The 16,838-nt window shown below is 41.4% G+C and overlaps 2 protein-coding genes across 6 annotated transcripts in view; both read left to right on the top strand.

The window, feature by feature from the left end:
- The window catches only part of GOLGA7 (golgin A7), an 18,364-nt gene extending 14,011 nt beyond the window's left edge, over positions 1-4,353 (top strand). For all 4 annotated transcript variants that reach the window (XM_006097066.3, XM_006097067.3, XM_023760809.1 and 1 more), the window contains one exon: positions 2,975-4,353. The gene's annotated coding sequence lies outside the window, so the exon portion shown is untranslated. The remainder of the gene's footprint in view (positions 1-2,974) is intronic.
- A 12,119-nt stretch (positions 4,354-16,472) lies between these two features.
- GINS4 (GINS complex subunit 4) overlaps positions 16,473-16,838 on the top strand; it is a 15,474-nt gene continuing 15,108 nt past the window's right edge. For both annotated transcript variants that reach the window (XR_002831246.1, XM_006097065.3), the window contains exon 1: positions 16,473-16,612. The gene's annotated coding sequence lies outside the window, so the exon portion shown is untranslated. The remainder of the gene's footprint in view (positions 16,613-16,838) is intronic.

Below are 16,838 nucleotides of genomic sequence, written 5' to 3'. Positions count from 1 at the left end.
CGCTTTCCGGCGCGGAAGGCCCTAGTCTCCTTTAACTCTATAACCTTTCCCGCCTTTAGCACTTCGGTTGCATATAAGAACATGTAGAGCGCTACCGTTTTGCCCAATTGATAGACCTCGGCTGCGGACTGAAGGGTCCCCAGGTTCGATTCAGGTCAAGGGCATGTATCTTGGTTGGCGGGCACATCCCCAGTAGGGGGTGTGCAGGAGGCAGCTGATCGATGTTTCTCTCTCATCGATGTTTCTAACTCTCTATCCCTCTCCCTTCCTCTCTGTAAAAAATCAATAAAATATATTTAAAAAAAAAAAAGAATCAGGTCAGAGGTTCCCCTGCCTGTATGATGAATGGCTTTTAAAAACCAAAGAAACATTTCAGAGTGGAGTGGGGAGAGTATGAGTATTTCATAGCCCCACAGATGAGTATTTTATCTACCAGTGGGTAGAACCATAAATTTAATTCTTTTGTTTCGAATGTTTATGTTCTTATATATCCATAAAATGACCTTGAATAAGTGAGAAACAGATTAGGTGATATTAATAGAAATCTATGGGAAAAATCACGTAGAAGCCATAGTACATTAGCACAGTCTTCTAAGTGACAGAAAATTGTACTACACTGTTTGTGCCAATTTCAGTTTTTACTCTTTCTACAGATAGTGTTCTGCTGCTGCGTTTTCCTAATTAACGTTGTTTACCGGCATCTATCACTAACAGGCAGCATAGAAATAGAATCTACCAAAACAAACATATTCCTTCCCAGGACAACAACAATAATAGCTACCATCCTGAGGTACCTCATATGTGCCAGATATTAAACAAATGGTATTTCTAATTCTCACAAGAATTCTGCCAAATTTCCCTATTATACAGATGCACAAACCAAGGTACAAATAGATTAAATGATCTTCTCAAAGTCGCACCGATTGGCCATAAACCTGTTTTTTTTTATACCATACTTCATACTTGCAGTAGCAAGAATATGGAGAAAGGAAAGTTGATTAGATTATTCCAAGTGTGTATCCCCTTTTCTTTTTCAGTACTTTTTAAAAATACATTTTGTCTGCTCTTATACCACTTACAGAATCCTACAGACCAACCAACATTCCAAAACTGCCTTCCTTTAGCACTAGGGAATGTGTCACCTGAATTCTTGAAAGTCAAAGGCCTAAATGATGTTATCATCTGTCATACCTTATATTTCTTTAAAATGGCTTTGCTTTGGAACACTTAGTGGTGTTTGTTCTTACTCTTTCTCATGAACAATTTCCAAACTGATATTTCTCAAATGAGCAGTCAGGAACCTTATGTGTGGTTTTTGTTACATGCCATTGAAATAAGTTTGTTTTATCAATTGCAGCTGCGTTGACTTGGCACAATGCATTTGTCATGACTCATTTTGCAGCTATTATTGCTAAATATAATGTTTTTCTGAAGTGGTGTGGGGTTTTGAGCAATTACACACCAGAGACTAATCTATCAATATTCAAACAACTGTAAAATTTTGCAATGGGTAAGATTTACATTAGGAACTTCTGGATAGTTTCATGAATGCAAATATTTTTGTTCAGCACAGTTTAGTTTTTAGAGCTATGTGTTCCTCAAGCACAGGAACCAGTGTAGGCTAAAGCTTTGGAGGAGGGGAAAAACTATAAGAATAATTAATTCAATTCTGCTATTTTTCTTAAGTCTACAAGGTGTCTGCAGGTTGAAGCATTATATGAGAATTAATGACTTGACAAAAAGTACACAAATAGATCTTTAACCAAAATATTTTGTTATTTTTAAGTTGAATTTTTAAAATATCTTTATTATCCTTTATAATAAAAGCCTAATATGCAAATTGACTGAACAGTGGAAAGACCGGTCGTTATAACATGCACTGACCACCAGGGGGCAGATGCTCAACGCAGGAGCTGCCCCCAGCCCACAAGCCCCAGGCCAGTCAAGGCGGGTGCCAGCTGGGGGTCGGGGGGGCACGGCAATCGCCCCACAGAGGGAGGCGATTGGCAGGTAGGGGGGGCCCTCATCACCCTGCTGGTCACCCTGCAGATCAGCCCGATTGCCAGCCAGGCGTAGGGACCCCAGCCATGCATGAATTTTATGCATCGGGCCTCTAGTCTATATAATAAAAGCCTAAGCGACTGTTACTGTGGAATGACCAGAACGACCGGTCGCTATGATGCGCACTGTCCACCAGGTGGCAAACGTTCAATGCAGGAGCTGCCCCCTGGTGGTCAGGGCACTCCCACAGGGGGAGTGACGCTCAGCCAGAAGCCAGGCTCATGGTTGGTGAGCACAGCTGCCACAGCGGGAGCCTCTCCTGACTCCGCGGCAGCAGGCACAGCAGGCCGGGATGAGCGCGAGTGGCGCTCAGCCCTGATTCGGGCTCCTCCCTGGCCACCTGCCACTTGGCGCACTGCTACATCCCCTGAGGGGTCCCGGACTGGGAGAGGGATGTCTGGGACTGCGAGAGGGTGCAGGTCGGGCTGAGGGACCCTCACCCCCCAACCCCCCCCCCCCCCATGCATGAATTTCATGCACCGGGACTCTAGTTAAATATATTAATGGTGTTTTCTCTCTTTGGATTAAGATTGTCTTTATTTTAAAAAAATAGTCATTCTATCACAGTAAATTCATGATAATAAAAATAGCTAATATTTATTGGCACTTATTATGTGCCTGCACTATTTGTAAATGCTTAATTTTAATCATCACAACCCAGATACTGTTATCCCAATTTTTCAGATGAGGAAACTCGGGTACAAAGAGCTTAAATTAGTTGGTCAGAGTTCAAAATAATCAGGGGTTAGCTTTCTATACTGTTGAGCTCTGAACTCACTTAAGCACATAGTACAGATTCAAGTATTAGATAGCCCACATATTAGGGATTCATATCAGTTGTTGTAGAGAGATGTTTTAGAGGTTATTTTTAGCATCCTTTTCTAAAACCTTTACTTTTTCCCTCTGATTATAGATCCCAGCTCCAGCTGGGAACCTCATCTCTCCACTGGCTGATCGCAGAGCGTCCCCTACCTCCTCTACAGAGCGTCATTCCTTTATATCTGCTGCCAGAGCCACGGTGCCATTTACTCCAAGGACTAACTTTCTAAAATTCCACACCTGGAGTGACCGCTAGTCGCTCAGCATCCACTTTTTGTCTCCAAATTCTGTAGGACTCTGTAATCTTTTCATTAGTTTCTGAGAAAACACAATGAAGCATTTCACTTTTTTTATTCAGAGCCATTAATGAAATATGCAGGTGGTCACCCAACGCTAAGTTTATTTCTTATCTGCCACCAGTACCAATGGTTCTCTTCATCCCTTGGGCCAGCTTCCCAGGTGGCTATAGACCTCAAAGTCATGTCTTAGCCAGTGTTCAGTCTCATTCCCCCAAATTAATAAAATGCTTTTCTTCAGGATTTTAGTATAGGGTAGGCTGTGTCTGTGGTGTTGCTAATGCATCTCCCAGATTTCAAAGAACTATCAGTTTTGCCATGACTCAAATCTTAAAGATCTATTTCTGTTGTTAAGTTTCTCAAACTGAAGTTCATTGGAAAAATAATGTGTTCTTTGTTTTATTATAGCAATTATTTCTAATAAAGCAGTATTTAATACAGTTTCCAGTATTTTTCTTTGGAGAATTTTATTATCATTACATTACCTTGAATGTTGGGAAGATGTGGTATGTGTTGCTTGTTCCTTATATAAATAAGTAAGCACAATACAGTGGATGCTAAACCATCAAACACATAAATGCTCCTGAAAGTGTAATAAGCAAGTGTAATAAATATTTTAATTATAGTTTTGTTATAAATATAACTTATGAGAAAAAAAATTTGATAGGAATAATACTGTATATTACTAATTTTTATCCCTACTGGCAAATCTAATGATTCATAGACTTTCCTTATATACAGTATTCATTGCACAGAAATCTTATGATACAGTAAGTTAAGTGATTTCCAACTAAAACTCTCAAGTCTGAGTCAATATTTCTAGTTCTTTTGGCTGTATGTTTTTAGTATTGGGCTTCTTATGGCTTTCATTCACCTTTGAGGTTTGAGAGCACCATATTTGGGAGAGAGTTAAATATATTAGGAGAGAATGACATAGTAACAATTAGTTTCAGAGATATTGTAGGTGCTAATACTGGATTTACTCTTTCAGATTTAATTTCTTTTATGGGTCTGTTAGTTTCTCAATAAATCCCACAGGTCTGTGTTATATTTTAATTATATAAAACACCTTTGTTACTTTATAGGCTTTATTAATATTTGTCTGCCTTTTAAACCCGTTGCAATGCAATAACTTTGCTGAAATATTAACACATTAGTAAAACTTTTCTTAAACAAATTGTCTCTGTGTCATGCTTGGTGTGATTTGGTAATGTGATGAATGATGTGGCATTAAATTTGGCAGATAGTACAGTATAGCTTTGTATTTTTAAAAAGACATCTTAACATTTATATAGTTTGTCACGCTTCTCAGTTTTTGACATGCTTTATCTCATAAGAGCAGATGTGTTAGCTAAATAGATAAAAACCAAGAAATAGTACCTAACAGTAAAAAATGCATTCAATAAAATATAAGAGATTGGAATGTTTCATTAGGAAAAAAGTATCAGAGTTATTGTTACTTTTTTGAATAATCTGATCACTTGCATTTGTAGAGATTAACAGTTTAAAAAATAGGGTTTTATCTATAATCCAATTTTTCTTTTGTGAGATGTTTCTCTTTGTAAGATTTTTCAGCTTCTCTTTTCCTACTCAAATAAATTAATAGTAAATAATACTCATCTGTAACCAGTAGTAAAATAAGAGATCATTAGATGCAAATTAAGTTCCTTCCATATTCCACTTGGCCCTGGCTCCTAGCATAAGCTAGTTATAGTTTCTCAAGTGTAATATGCTTCGTTTCTTGTTTTACTTGTTTTGATTTCATATAAAAGAAAGGTCAGAGTATTAGTGCTGTGTTTGATTTATATATTTATCTCCCCTTCCCCTTGCCATGCTTCTCTCCCCATTCCAAAAGTGGAAATTGTAAATTCCATAAGAGCAGAGATTGTTTCTACTTGTCCTTGCGTCCATCCCTAACCAAGTGTGCCAAGTGTGACCATACATGGTGCTACATACACTTAGCACTCACAAATTTGTAAAGTGAATAAATGGATGAGACATAAGTTGACAGGTCAATAACCGTTACTTTATTACATCTTGATTAGTAAGGTGTTTGACTTGATAAGAGTGACTTGTGTACTTCCCTTTTTTTTAAAACTTTTTTAAAAAATATATTTATTGATTTCAGAGAGGAGGGGAGAAGGAGAGAGAGATAGAAACATCAATGATGAGAGAGAATCATTGATTGGCTGTCTCCTGCACACCCCCCCTGGGGATGGAGCCCACAACCTAGGCATGTGCCCTTAGCCGGAATCGAACCCAGGACCCCTCAGTCCACAGGCTGACGCTCTATCCACTGAGCCAAGCCGGCCAGGGCTGTGTACTTCCCTTTTAAAGTCTTGTTCTAGGGCTGTGGCTCAAACTCCAGTGGAGTGGATTTCTGCCTAGAGATAACTACTCTTGAGGATTCGAATGACCTTTCTTTAGATGAGAAGTTCCCAGGGAAAGGAAAAGAGGTAATATAAATAACGAATAAGCCTTCTACTCATACTTCGCCCTTTTATTATTCTGTATATCCTTGACATTGCCAGTGAGTGATGTTAAATATAGCTATGATTAAAGCTAGGAAACATTTTAAAGTATATTGCTCCTTAACTCTTTAAATCTTCAGATAAAAGTTCACTTTTAGAAAGTTTCGCTTTTCAAAGTTCTCTAGGACCTAATAAAGTGTGAATGATACTTTGTATTCATTTAAGCCCTTACTACTAGATTTCTCTATGTACAAATTTATAAGAAATTATGAAAAACGTACTTGTCACTCATTTAGCAGCTAAAATGAACTCGTCTTGTGATCTAATCACCAGAGACTATTTTATAGTACAGATAATTTAAATAAGCCAAGTGACCCCCATCCTCACTAGGCTTGGTTGGAGGATAAACATCAATAGATATGCCCATTACACAGTGACCAACTTTAATCTGCAAACGTGTAAACTGGAGTGTTTCATTCTTCCACAAGACCTGGAGTACATGGTTTAATATTACTCCACAGTCCTCAAAACTTGGAAATGTGGAGAAGATAGCAAATGTCTGATTAATGTCTTATTTGCCATGAATTGTGAATGCCAAAATGTAGGTTCAGGAACACCTAAGTTCTAGGGCATTTTAGGAATGAAGTGATATGTGTATTTTGCTCCAGAATGAGTAAACACAATTACATGACCAACACAAAGGTTGTATTGTACAACAAAGGTTGCTGTATTGTACCCTAAGTTCTTTCCATATACCTCAAATGGTGCAAATGTGAAGTTCTGTGAAATTCTGCTTAAAAGTAGGAAGCCCTGTAAGAGCTTAATATCTACATTAAAAGTGCATGAAGCAGTATGTGGATGATGTGTTACTGAGTTGTACACTTGAAAACTTGATGGTTTTATTAAAATGCTACCCCAATAAATTCAATTTTTTTAAAAAGGCTCAAAATTTTTTTCAAGCCTCCATTTTGCGTAGAGAAATAATTTTATAAATCAGGCACAACCAAAGATTTTTGGTTAAGTGTCATTGTCAAGTTAAAACAACTTTATGCCAGCAGAATTTTCCGATTTTTAAAAACAATATCTGAACAATATAAGTATTGATCTTGTCAGAACTTATTTAACTTTGTGCTGTCACTTTCTACCTTGGTAGTGAAATCTTTCATCTTCATTAACAAATCACCTTGTCTTTTTTTTTTTTTTTTAAATATATTTTATTGATTTTTTACAGAATGGAAGAGAGAGGGATAGAGAGTTAGAAACATCGATGAGAGAGAAACATCGACCAGCTGCCCCCCGCACATCCCCCACTGGGGGTGTGCCCGCAACCAACGCACATGCCCTTGACCGGAATCGAACCCGGGACCCCTCAGTCCGCAGGCCGACGCTCTATCCACTGAGCCAAACCGGTTTCGGCAAATCACCTTGTCTTTTAATTTTTTTCTTTTTGTTTCACTTAGAGTTCTTAAAAAAAATAAATAAAAAAGTGGAAGGGAAGCTAAGGATTGACCTATTGGTTGCCAGATGTGTTTTTTTTAATCTTCACTGGAGGATATGTTTATTGATTTGAGAGAGAAAGAGAAACATCAGTGTGAGAGAAACAAACATTGATCTGTTGCTTCTGGTGTGCTGGTATGCGCCCTGACCAGGGACCAAACCCGCAACCTAGGTATGCGCCCTGATGGGAATCAAACACAGCACCTTTTGCTCCAACCAACTGAGCCACCCTGCCAGGGCACCGGATCTGTTGTTGATCCTAATGTTCCTGTTCATGTATATATTCTCCTACCTCATTTTCACAGACGAGCTTATTGCCAGGAAATGAACATAATAGTTTGTATTCAAAATGTTTCAGCAATTAGTCTTCTGGGAACAACCAAGTGCCAAACAACATAACCAGCAGGTCGGATCCTGTGATTATACAAGGACTCAAACGTAGATGCAATGTAACGTTTTCTCACCAATTAAAGAACTGGTGTGCAAAACTTTTACACATCTTTGTACATCTCATACAAAGTACAAATGTTTTGTTTAGTCCATTTTCTAATTTAGATGTTGGAAGGTTTATGTGCTTGAAAAGCAACATTAGTGTAGCTGTTACTGTCTAATGTTAAAATGAAGTGTGCTTCAGTTAAACAATTTGGAAAGGAAAGGCCTACTAGCATCTTTGGGGCATTTTTAATGTTGCAGAAAGAGATCTGTACTTAATATCTAATGATATGGAGGGACTACTTCAGGATAGAAGTAGTCTGGTTACATGTTATAAGTAATCAGAATTCTCAACAGCAACCATATTGACAACCAATATGGTACCATTCTCCAGAGGGGGGTTTTGATTATAACAATACTGGACATTTTAATTACTGAATTGGGATTGTGTTTTGTGACTTAAAGAGAACATAGAACTTTTTTTTTTCAACCCAAGAATGACAAGAGTAATCATGGACCTTCCTCAGTTTTCATTCCAGTACAGGGGAAGAATTATACTCAGTAAGTACATGTAAAAATGGACAAAAATAAAGTTACTTTATGATTACATTCCATGAGTTATCCTAGTTGATGATATACATACGCACATATATACACAATTCATATATTATTGACATACATATGTGGTAAGATACATAAATATGCCTGGGAACAATAAACACCAAGTGGTGGTTACCTGTAAAGGGGGGAAAGGAATGGAGTCAGAAAGGTGCACAGCAACAGAGCTAGAGTGAATAAATGGCTTAGTATTATAATTGAAATGTCTCCCAAGTCTTATAAAAAAAACAACCACATGTATTTGTCAATAAAAATAACCATATCTAAATATGATGCACATCACTTAATATCTCTGGTATCATGACAAGCATTGATAATTTGGACACAATTCCCACCACACCCTGGGATCTCACAAGGCTCTCTATTTCCAATTTCCTCTAAGCCTTCAGGCCTATTCATCTAGTTGGTCTCATTGATTGTTCTCATTATACAAAAAAGGGTGGGGGGAGTGAAAAATGTGGACAAATGGCTTTTCCTGCTTACAGGTATGTGAGTAGACCTTTAAAATCCTATATAATAAAAGCTTAATATGCTAAGTGTGTGGTCGTCCAGTCAGCCATTCAACCAATCAAAGCGTAATATGCTAATGATATGCTAAAGCCGCTATGATGTGCACTGACCACCAGGGGCAAGACAGTTGACTGGTTGACCAGTCTCTATAACATGAACTGTCCATCAGGGGGCCGATGCTCTGACCCATAGATTAGCTTGCTGCTGGGGTTTGGCCGATCAGGACTGAGCAAGATGGGCTGGACATGCCCTGGAGCCCTCCTGCGGTCTCTCCCCAGCTGGCAAACCTCCCTCGGCCCTCCCTGGCCCTGATCGTGCACCGGTGGGGTCCCTCAGCCTGGCCTGTGCCCTCTCACAATCCGGGCTGAGAGCCCCCCCCCCCCCCAAGTGCACAAATTCATGCACCAGGCCTCTAGTAAATGAATAAACTTCCAGCCTAGAAGCAGCCCATAACCAAGGGTAAAGTTCAGGGTCAAGCTGAATTTTTCACTTAGAGTAAACATGTCTAAGATGAAACAAAGCAAGGATGGGTGGGAAACTTATGACCTCATTTCCCCACAAGCAAGGGAAAGTCCAAAGTAATTTCAGCCTTCACAGAACTCCATGGGTCACATCCAACTCTTACTGATTTCCAAGGAGTTAGCAGCTCAGAATGACAGCTGCTCACAGCAAGATCAGCTATGATAGACAAAATGACCCAAGGCATCTGGTTCTTGGTCCAAAAAATACTGACAATTAACCCAATTTTGTGACCAGTTTTCAGTATTTTCAGCTGAAATATTTCTATAACTGAAAAGAACATAAACTGATAAACCTAGTAGTTTCTAACACTTTGGGATCCTCTAAAGATGGAATTATTATAAATAGTAAAATAACCAGGTAATGTCATGTGACATGGAATATAATTAATCATCCCATTCTTTAGCCTTCTACTAGAGGGTGAATATTAATGTCAATTAATATGTTTGGTTTCACCAGTGAGAAACCTGTAAGAGGTGTTTGAATGAAGATACCTAGACATACGTAATGCCAGAAGTTCTTAAAATGTCAAAAAGTTTTAAGAATTTCACATTTTTATATTAATCCGGGCCTCTTGTTATCAAATATTGATACCTCAAGAGTTGTATAATTTATAGATGCTTCATGTAGAAATTAAAATAAAATGGTAACAATTATAATATAGTTTCATCTCTGTACTCTAATTAGGGAGTTTTGAACATTTTATTTTTTAAATATATTTTTATTGATTTCAGAGAGGAAAGGAGATGGAGAGAGAGATAAAAACATCAATGATGAGAGAGAATCTTTGCTTGGCTACCTCCTGTATGACCCACACTGGGGATTGAGCCCACAACCTGGGCATGTGACCTGACTGGGAATCGAACCATGACCTCCTGGTTCATAGGTCGATGCTCAAATACTGAGCTATACTGCCAGGTGGAACTTAAAATTTTTAAATAAATCTTACTGTATTGTATATCAGCTCAAGGAAACCATGACCTATATACAGATGAATCTCCATTGTATTCTGAGAGTTGTCCCTACGCAGAAAAATTACTTCAACAAACTTTAGTCTGAAGTGGAATGACTCATTTTATTAGTTATGTTACATTCTCAAAACGTTGCCATGTTTATGATCTATTAACACAAAGACAGGTAAGGCATTAAAATGAAAGCAATGAGTAGAATTTTGATACACACTCTTGGGCAAGGCTGACCTTTATCTTTTTCCTGTGACTATAATCAAACCTTTTCCTATAGCTATATATTTTTAAACAAAAGCATGTAGAAATACTTAGTTTGCCCTGGGTTTCTCTTGGACCTAAAGATGGCTCCCCAGAGCAAATTACATGGACCCTAATAAACATGAAGACCTGCCCAGAACTTAGACGTGTGCTTTTCATCAGATGCCCATGCAATAAAGGCACATGAATCTCTTGATGGAAAGGTCACATTTCTCTTTGACTGTTATCCAGAAAAATCATTTAAAAAATTGTTTTATTTAACATTCTAAATGCTGTATTGGCTGTAGGTTTTCAGAAGATTAATTTTTTAAAAAGCAAAATTCCTGGTTACATATTCTGCAATGCGCAAATGAGAGTACAGTTTTTGTATCTCCTCCGTGTTTCTTATCCACCTCTCCTGAAACTTACTCATTATTCCTACAAATGATGTCGCATGTCACTTCCTCAGGGAGGCCCCTATAGAACGAATATTTTTGTTCCCCTCAATTTCATATAGTATTAAACTCCTAACCTCCTCCCAAGTTGATGGCATTGGGAGGTAGGGCCTTTGGGAGGCGATTCATTCATGAGGGCAGGGCTGCCTTCATAAATGGGATTATTGCCTTTATAAAAGTGGCCCAGAAAACTCCCTTGTCCCTCCCATCATGTGATGTTAAAGTGGAAAGATGGCCATCTGGGATATGGGCCCACACCAGACACTGACTCCGTCAGCTCCATGACCTTGGACATCCCAGCCTCCAGAACAAAGAGGAATGAATTTCTGTTGTTAAGCCTGGCCAGAGTGGCTCAGTGGTTGGGTGTGGACCTATGAACCAGGAGGTCACAGTTCTATTCCCAGTCAGGGCACATGTCTGGGAAGTGGGCTTGATCCCCGTGGTGGGCGTGCAGGAGGCAGGCAAGCAATGATTCTCTCTCATCATTGATGTTTCTATCTCTCCCTCTCCCTTTTGCTCTGAAATCAATAAAAAATATATTTGAAAAAATTTTTTTCTGTTGTTTATAAGTCACCTAATCTATGGTACTTGGTTATAGCAGCACAAAGGGACTAAGACAGATGCCTGCCCCAGCCACTTAAATGCCCTCTCAACCTCAACACTCTCTATCTGTTATCCAGCCTTATTTTATCACCACCTGACAAATAATTGGTATTTGTTTATTGTCCATCTCCCATCACAAGGTCTTTGTGTCCTATTCACTGCTTTATCTTTAGCACCTACACAGGGTCTGGCGCTAGATACTCAAATATCACTAGGTACTCAAGAAGTATTTGTTGAATGAAGAAATCAATGTGTGATTATTAGTGTTTTTGCTTGTCTCTCCCTCACTGCACTATAAGTTCTTGAGATAGGAACTATGTCTATTCATGTCTATTTCTAGCACCTAACACAGGATTTAGCTCATCGTAAACATACTCAATACATATTTTTAAAGAAAAAAAAGAAAGAAATCAATGTGTGCATGAGTGATAGGCACTCAGATAGATTTGGGGGACACTTCGGGAAATTCACAACCTAATAGGAGAAACAGACATGTTAAAACTGCCATAGAGCATGATAAATGTTACATCAGAATAGTAGAGGGTATACTGGTGACCTAAATAACAGGTAGCATGTTAGGGATAGTTTCCCAGAGGAAGAGTTACTTCGCTGAGTCTTAAAGGATGCATGGGAGTTCATCAGGTGATTAAAGGGAAAGAGAGAAGCCTGGAAAGAGGAGCAGCGTGTGCAAAGAAAGGAGACAAGATACCTCACGTCCTTAAGTAGCTGGACACGACTGGAGCAGAGTGTAAGGGAGGAAACCCTATACAGTACTACAAGAAAATCAGCAGCGCTGTTTCAGTCCCTAAAATCACACCAGCACCTGATGCCCACCCTACTAGTACTTCTCTCAAGGGAATCTACTCCATCCTCCAACCGCCTTCCCTTCATTGCAGCTGTCCAAGCCCGAGGGCAACGAGGTGCCAGCCTCCAGGGGTTCTGTGTGCGGCCTGCCAAGGAAAATGTCAGAGTATATAACGGCCGTGCTGGAATGAGAAGGTACCATCTTTGCTTAAGGAGGTGGCAGCCTTTGACAGGTACCAATGCCCCTGCGACCTTATTGGCAAAGTTAAGGCCACGAGGAGAGATGGCATCTCCAGGTCTTTGCCCAGGCTTGGGAAGCCTTTCCTAGAACTGAATTTGAAGCCAGCTGTCTGGGTCAGTTTTCTTTTCAGAAGATGTAAGTACCCCATCATAGCAAGCTGACTCTTTTTACTTATTTCCAATACGGATTCTGTAGTCATGATAACGAGGAAAAAAAAGCATCCTCCTATTAACCGTCTATTAACCATGAGCAGAAGAGATGCAGTACAGAGGTGGAGGTAGGGTTTCCGTGTCTGTGCCAGAAACTAGGAGCACATTAAGGCCAAACTAAGGGAAGGAGAGTCATCCATGCTCCTTTAAGAAAGTGAGTAGAAAAAACAGAGAACATAACATTAAAGCTTTGGACATGCTTTTTTAAGTTAAACAATATGACAAATGCACATGATTCACTTTTACCTGTTAAAACCTGGAACTGTGATAGCAAAACTTAGATCTGAGAAGTTTACATCTGCATTGGGGATATGTGTGGGTTAATTTAATGTGCTTGAACTCAAGATGGGGTTTGAGAAAAGGATGAGGAGCTAAAGTTTGAAGGGAACAGGAATTAGGAATATCATGAATTGCCCAGATCTTACATTTGTCAGAGAGATCCAAGTCTGTCCCTGGCCTGCTGGTTTTTCAGCATCCGGCCATACAAGCAAGTATGAGGTTTTACCATTGGCAGGAAAAATACTTGCAAATTCATTAGGCAATAGTTTTCCTTGTGAGGCTAAAAGAAAATATTCTAAGAGTACTTTTCTGCCTTCTATAAAAATCCAAACTGCCCTCTTTCTTTCCAATCTTTAGTCCAAATTTTCATTTATTCAGAACAACTGGGGGTTAAACTTTGCTTAAGTGTACACTCCCTAAAACTTAATGCTTTGGTTTCAGGATAGTGAGACCAAAAATGTGATGAAATTCAAAGGAAGGGAACAGTGAGAAACAGCTGTTGACCAAATGAGCAAGGGCAGTGATGATATGAAAGCAATAATGATGATATTACCTTGTATTTCAAAAGCATCTTTCTGCAAAAAGGCTCGCAATTTTGTACGGTTATGTATAGTTTATCTTTCCTCCTTGGTGATGGAAAATAATTAGGTTCATTCTTATTACTGTATATTTCCATAGCTATCCACAAATATTTTGGCTGTTTCTATTTGCTGTGTCTTTAACTGCAATTAATTTCTTCATTGAGCAATATCTGGAAACTAGTGGCCCGGTGCACAAAATTTGTGCGGGAGGGGGGGGGGGTGTCCCTCAGCCCAGCCTGCAGCCTCTCCAATCTGGGACTCCTTGGGGGATGTCTGACTGCCGGTTTAGGCCCGATCCCTAAACCGGCAGTCAGACATCCCTCGCAATCTTGGACCGCTGGCTCCTAACCACTCACCTGCCTGCCTGCCTGATTGCCCCTAACCACTCTGCCTGCCAGTCTGCTTGCCCCCAACTGCCCCCCCCACCAGCCTTCTCACCCCCAACTGCCCCCCCCTTGCTTGCCTGCTCACCCCCAACTTCCCCCGGCCTGATCACCTCCAACTGCCCTCCCTTCCTGGCCTGATCACTCCTAGTCCCATTCCTGGGTCCCTGGGGCAACCCAGGATGCCAAGCCTTCCCGCCCGCTCTCCTGCTCTCTGGCCAGGCTTGGCTTGGCCCCAGTGACCAGGAAGCCAAGCCTTTCCGGTCGGCTCCATGGCTCTGGCAGGCGCCTCCATCTTTGTCACGTCAATTTGCATATTCCCTCCTTATTGGCTGTGGGTGCCGCCATCTTTATTGTGAAGTGACAGTTAATTTGCATATTACTCTTTTATTAGATAGGATTGCATTGACTTTTCACTTTCTTCAAATGCATAGGGTCCTACTTTCTATGTCCTCTTCAACTTGGAGCAGTAACTTTCATTTCACTATGTTTGTAGCTTCACATTTTACTTGTCTGAATCCATGTTAGCATGTTCATTTTGCTCTTTTCATCATCACAACTTGCCTGCAAATGCTGTCCTGCAGTTTCATTTATCACCATTGAACTTCATCATCCTGCTATCATGATGTATGTACTTCTCTTTTTTATGGGACTATTTTAATGAATGTCATTCCACTTATATGGTTGTGTAATTATTTTTAAAACGTCTTGACGGTGGGTGCACATCCATCAGGTGTTCCTGATTTTTCTCTTCATTCTACATAATGTAACTTACAACCTGGTTTTTCCCCCCACCTTTCTGAACTTTATAGTGCCATTTGCCCAACAGTTTCACTCCAAGTTTGTGCGGCTTCCCCAGGTAGCTCGATGTATTCTTTCTGGATGTCTCCTGAAGGTCTCCTTCTTTACATAGCAGAACTCTTTCTCTGCAAACTCATTTTACTCTGAAGTGGTTGTGTCTGATGAGTGTTAGTTGAAATCAAAGATCTTAGAAGAGAAAGCTCTCTTCCCCCCAATTTTTGATCTATTCCTTTGCCTTCAGGAAGACACATGTTCTCACTTACCAGGCAGTGCAACTGAAGCCCCGGGAAGTGACTTGTTTAAGGTCACACCTCTGTGAAGTAAGCAAGCAGAAGCTGGGCTCCACCTCCCCGAGAGAGAGTTGCAGTGGGAGGCTGGAGAAGGCAGTTTGCAAGGGAAGTCTCTGAGTAAGTAAACTAGGTCATTGGTAATGGTGTGGAGAAATTATTGATGCTTGGACTCAAATCTAAACCCCTTAAGGAATACTAATAAAGACCATTGGAAAGCTAGGTAGTGAGAACTATGGAAGAACGGGACTGTGCTCAAACATAGCCCAGTGGTCTAATGTTCCAGCCACCTAATGCTGCAGAACAAAGCACCTCAAAACTTAGGGGCTTCAAACAATATTTTGCTCACAAATCTGCAGTCTGGGTAGAGTTCTGCAGGGACAGCTCTACTTCCTCCAAGCTAGCTGGGATAACTCGGAACCTGAGTTAGAAGCGTCTAAAGCAGTGGTTCTCAACCTTCCTAACGCCGAGACCCTTTAATACAGTTCCTCATGTTGTGGTGACCCCCAACCATAAAATTATTTTCGTTGCTACTTCATAACTGTAATTTTGCTGCTGTTATGAATCATAATGTAAATATTTGATATGCTGGATGTATTTTCATTGTTACAAATTGAACATAATTAAAGCATAGTGATTAATCACAAAAACAATATGTAATTATATGTGTTTTCCGATGGTCTTAGGCGACCCCTGTGAAAGGGTCGTTCGACCCCCAGGTTGAGAACCGTGTTCTAAAGGCTCCTTGAATTCAGACACCTGGGGGACAGAACAGCTAGGGCTGCTGGGCTCCTTGGACATCGCTCTCTATCTTAGCAAACTGATGCCCATCCTTCTCAGGTCTGGGCGAAGCCTGAGAATCTGCACTCCTCACGGGTTCCCAATGCTCTTGCTGGTGGGCTGGTACTGCACTTTAAAAACCAAAGGCTTTTAGTTCTGGAAGTAGCAGCCATAGCTGAAGCCCCGGCAGATGAAGGAACCAAAGGGACCCAAGAGCAGTGGGTGGAGAAGATGACCCAAGAGGTGAAGTGGCCTGATTTTAACAGGCCCCAGTTCCCTGTTCAAATCGCCACCAGAGGTGAGGGGGTTGAGGGGGTGTGGAAGGCAGACACCACCGTGTCTCCTCAGCCGCGGTGGTGAGCGCCCCCTGCCGACCATCACCAGGTGGTGCCACCCGGGACTGCATAGAAGTGCTGCCGGCCGAGGTGGGCGGGGCTAAGCCGGACCAGCCTGCCGCGTCCACGTGAGGTTGGGAGGACGGGACACGCCCCAGACGCACATCCTCACCCCGTGGGCGGGACCACCGGGTCGCCGGGCCGTGATTGGTCAGCGCCGCCCGTGCGCAGTGACGTTTGCCCGGGCGGAACGTTTCTAAGAGGAGCGCGGGAAGGGAGAAGTGCAGGGTCCGGAAGGTCTCGGGAAGACGTAGAAAAGGTTGCTCCGCTGCCAGGTGCTCCTGGGGAAAGCCGGGGTGCTGCACCACGGGGGTGCTTCCCCAGGGGCTTCCCGTCCTGGCCGCCGGCTGCCTCCCAAGGGCCCAGGTGAGCATCCGAGGGGACCTCGGGGGGGGGGGGGGGGTGTGAGCCTCGGCAGCCTACAGAGGCCTGGGAAAGGGGTGTTAGGCATGCTGCTGGACTCTTGGCTGGGCTTCCAGCCCCTGAAGGAATATCAGCCTGCTCTGCCCTTCTCCTGGCCACCAGGAGGGCAGCCGCCCAGACTCTACGTAGAAGCGCCTCTAGTACTGCGAGTTAGACGGAGGGCCGTTAG

The sequence above is a fragment of the Myotis lucifugus genome, unplaced genomic scaffold (assembly GCF_000147115.1).
Source record: "Myotis lucifugus unplaced genomic scaffold, Myoluc2.0 scaffold_194, whole genome shotgun sequence".
NCBI lineage: Eukaryota > Metazoa > Chordata > Mammalia > Chiroptera > Vespertilionidae > Myotis > Myotis lucifugus.
This window is presented reverse-complemented; position numbering and strand designations above follow the sequence as displayed.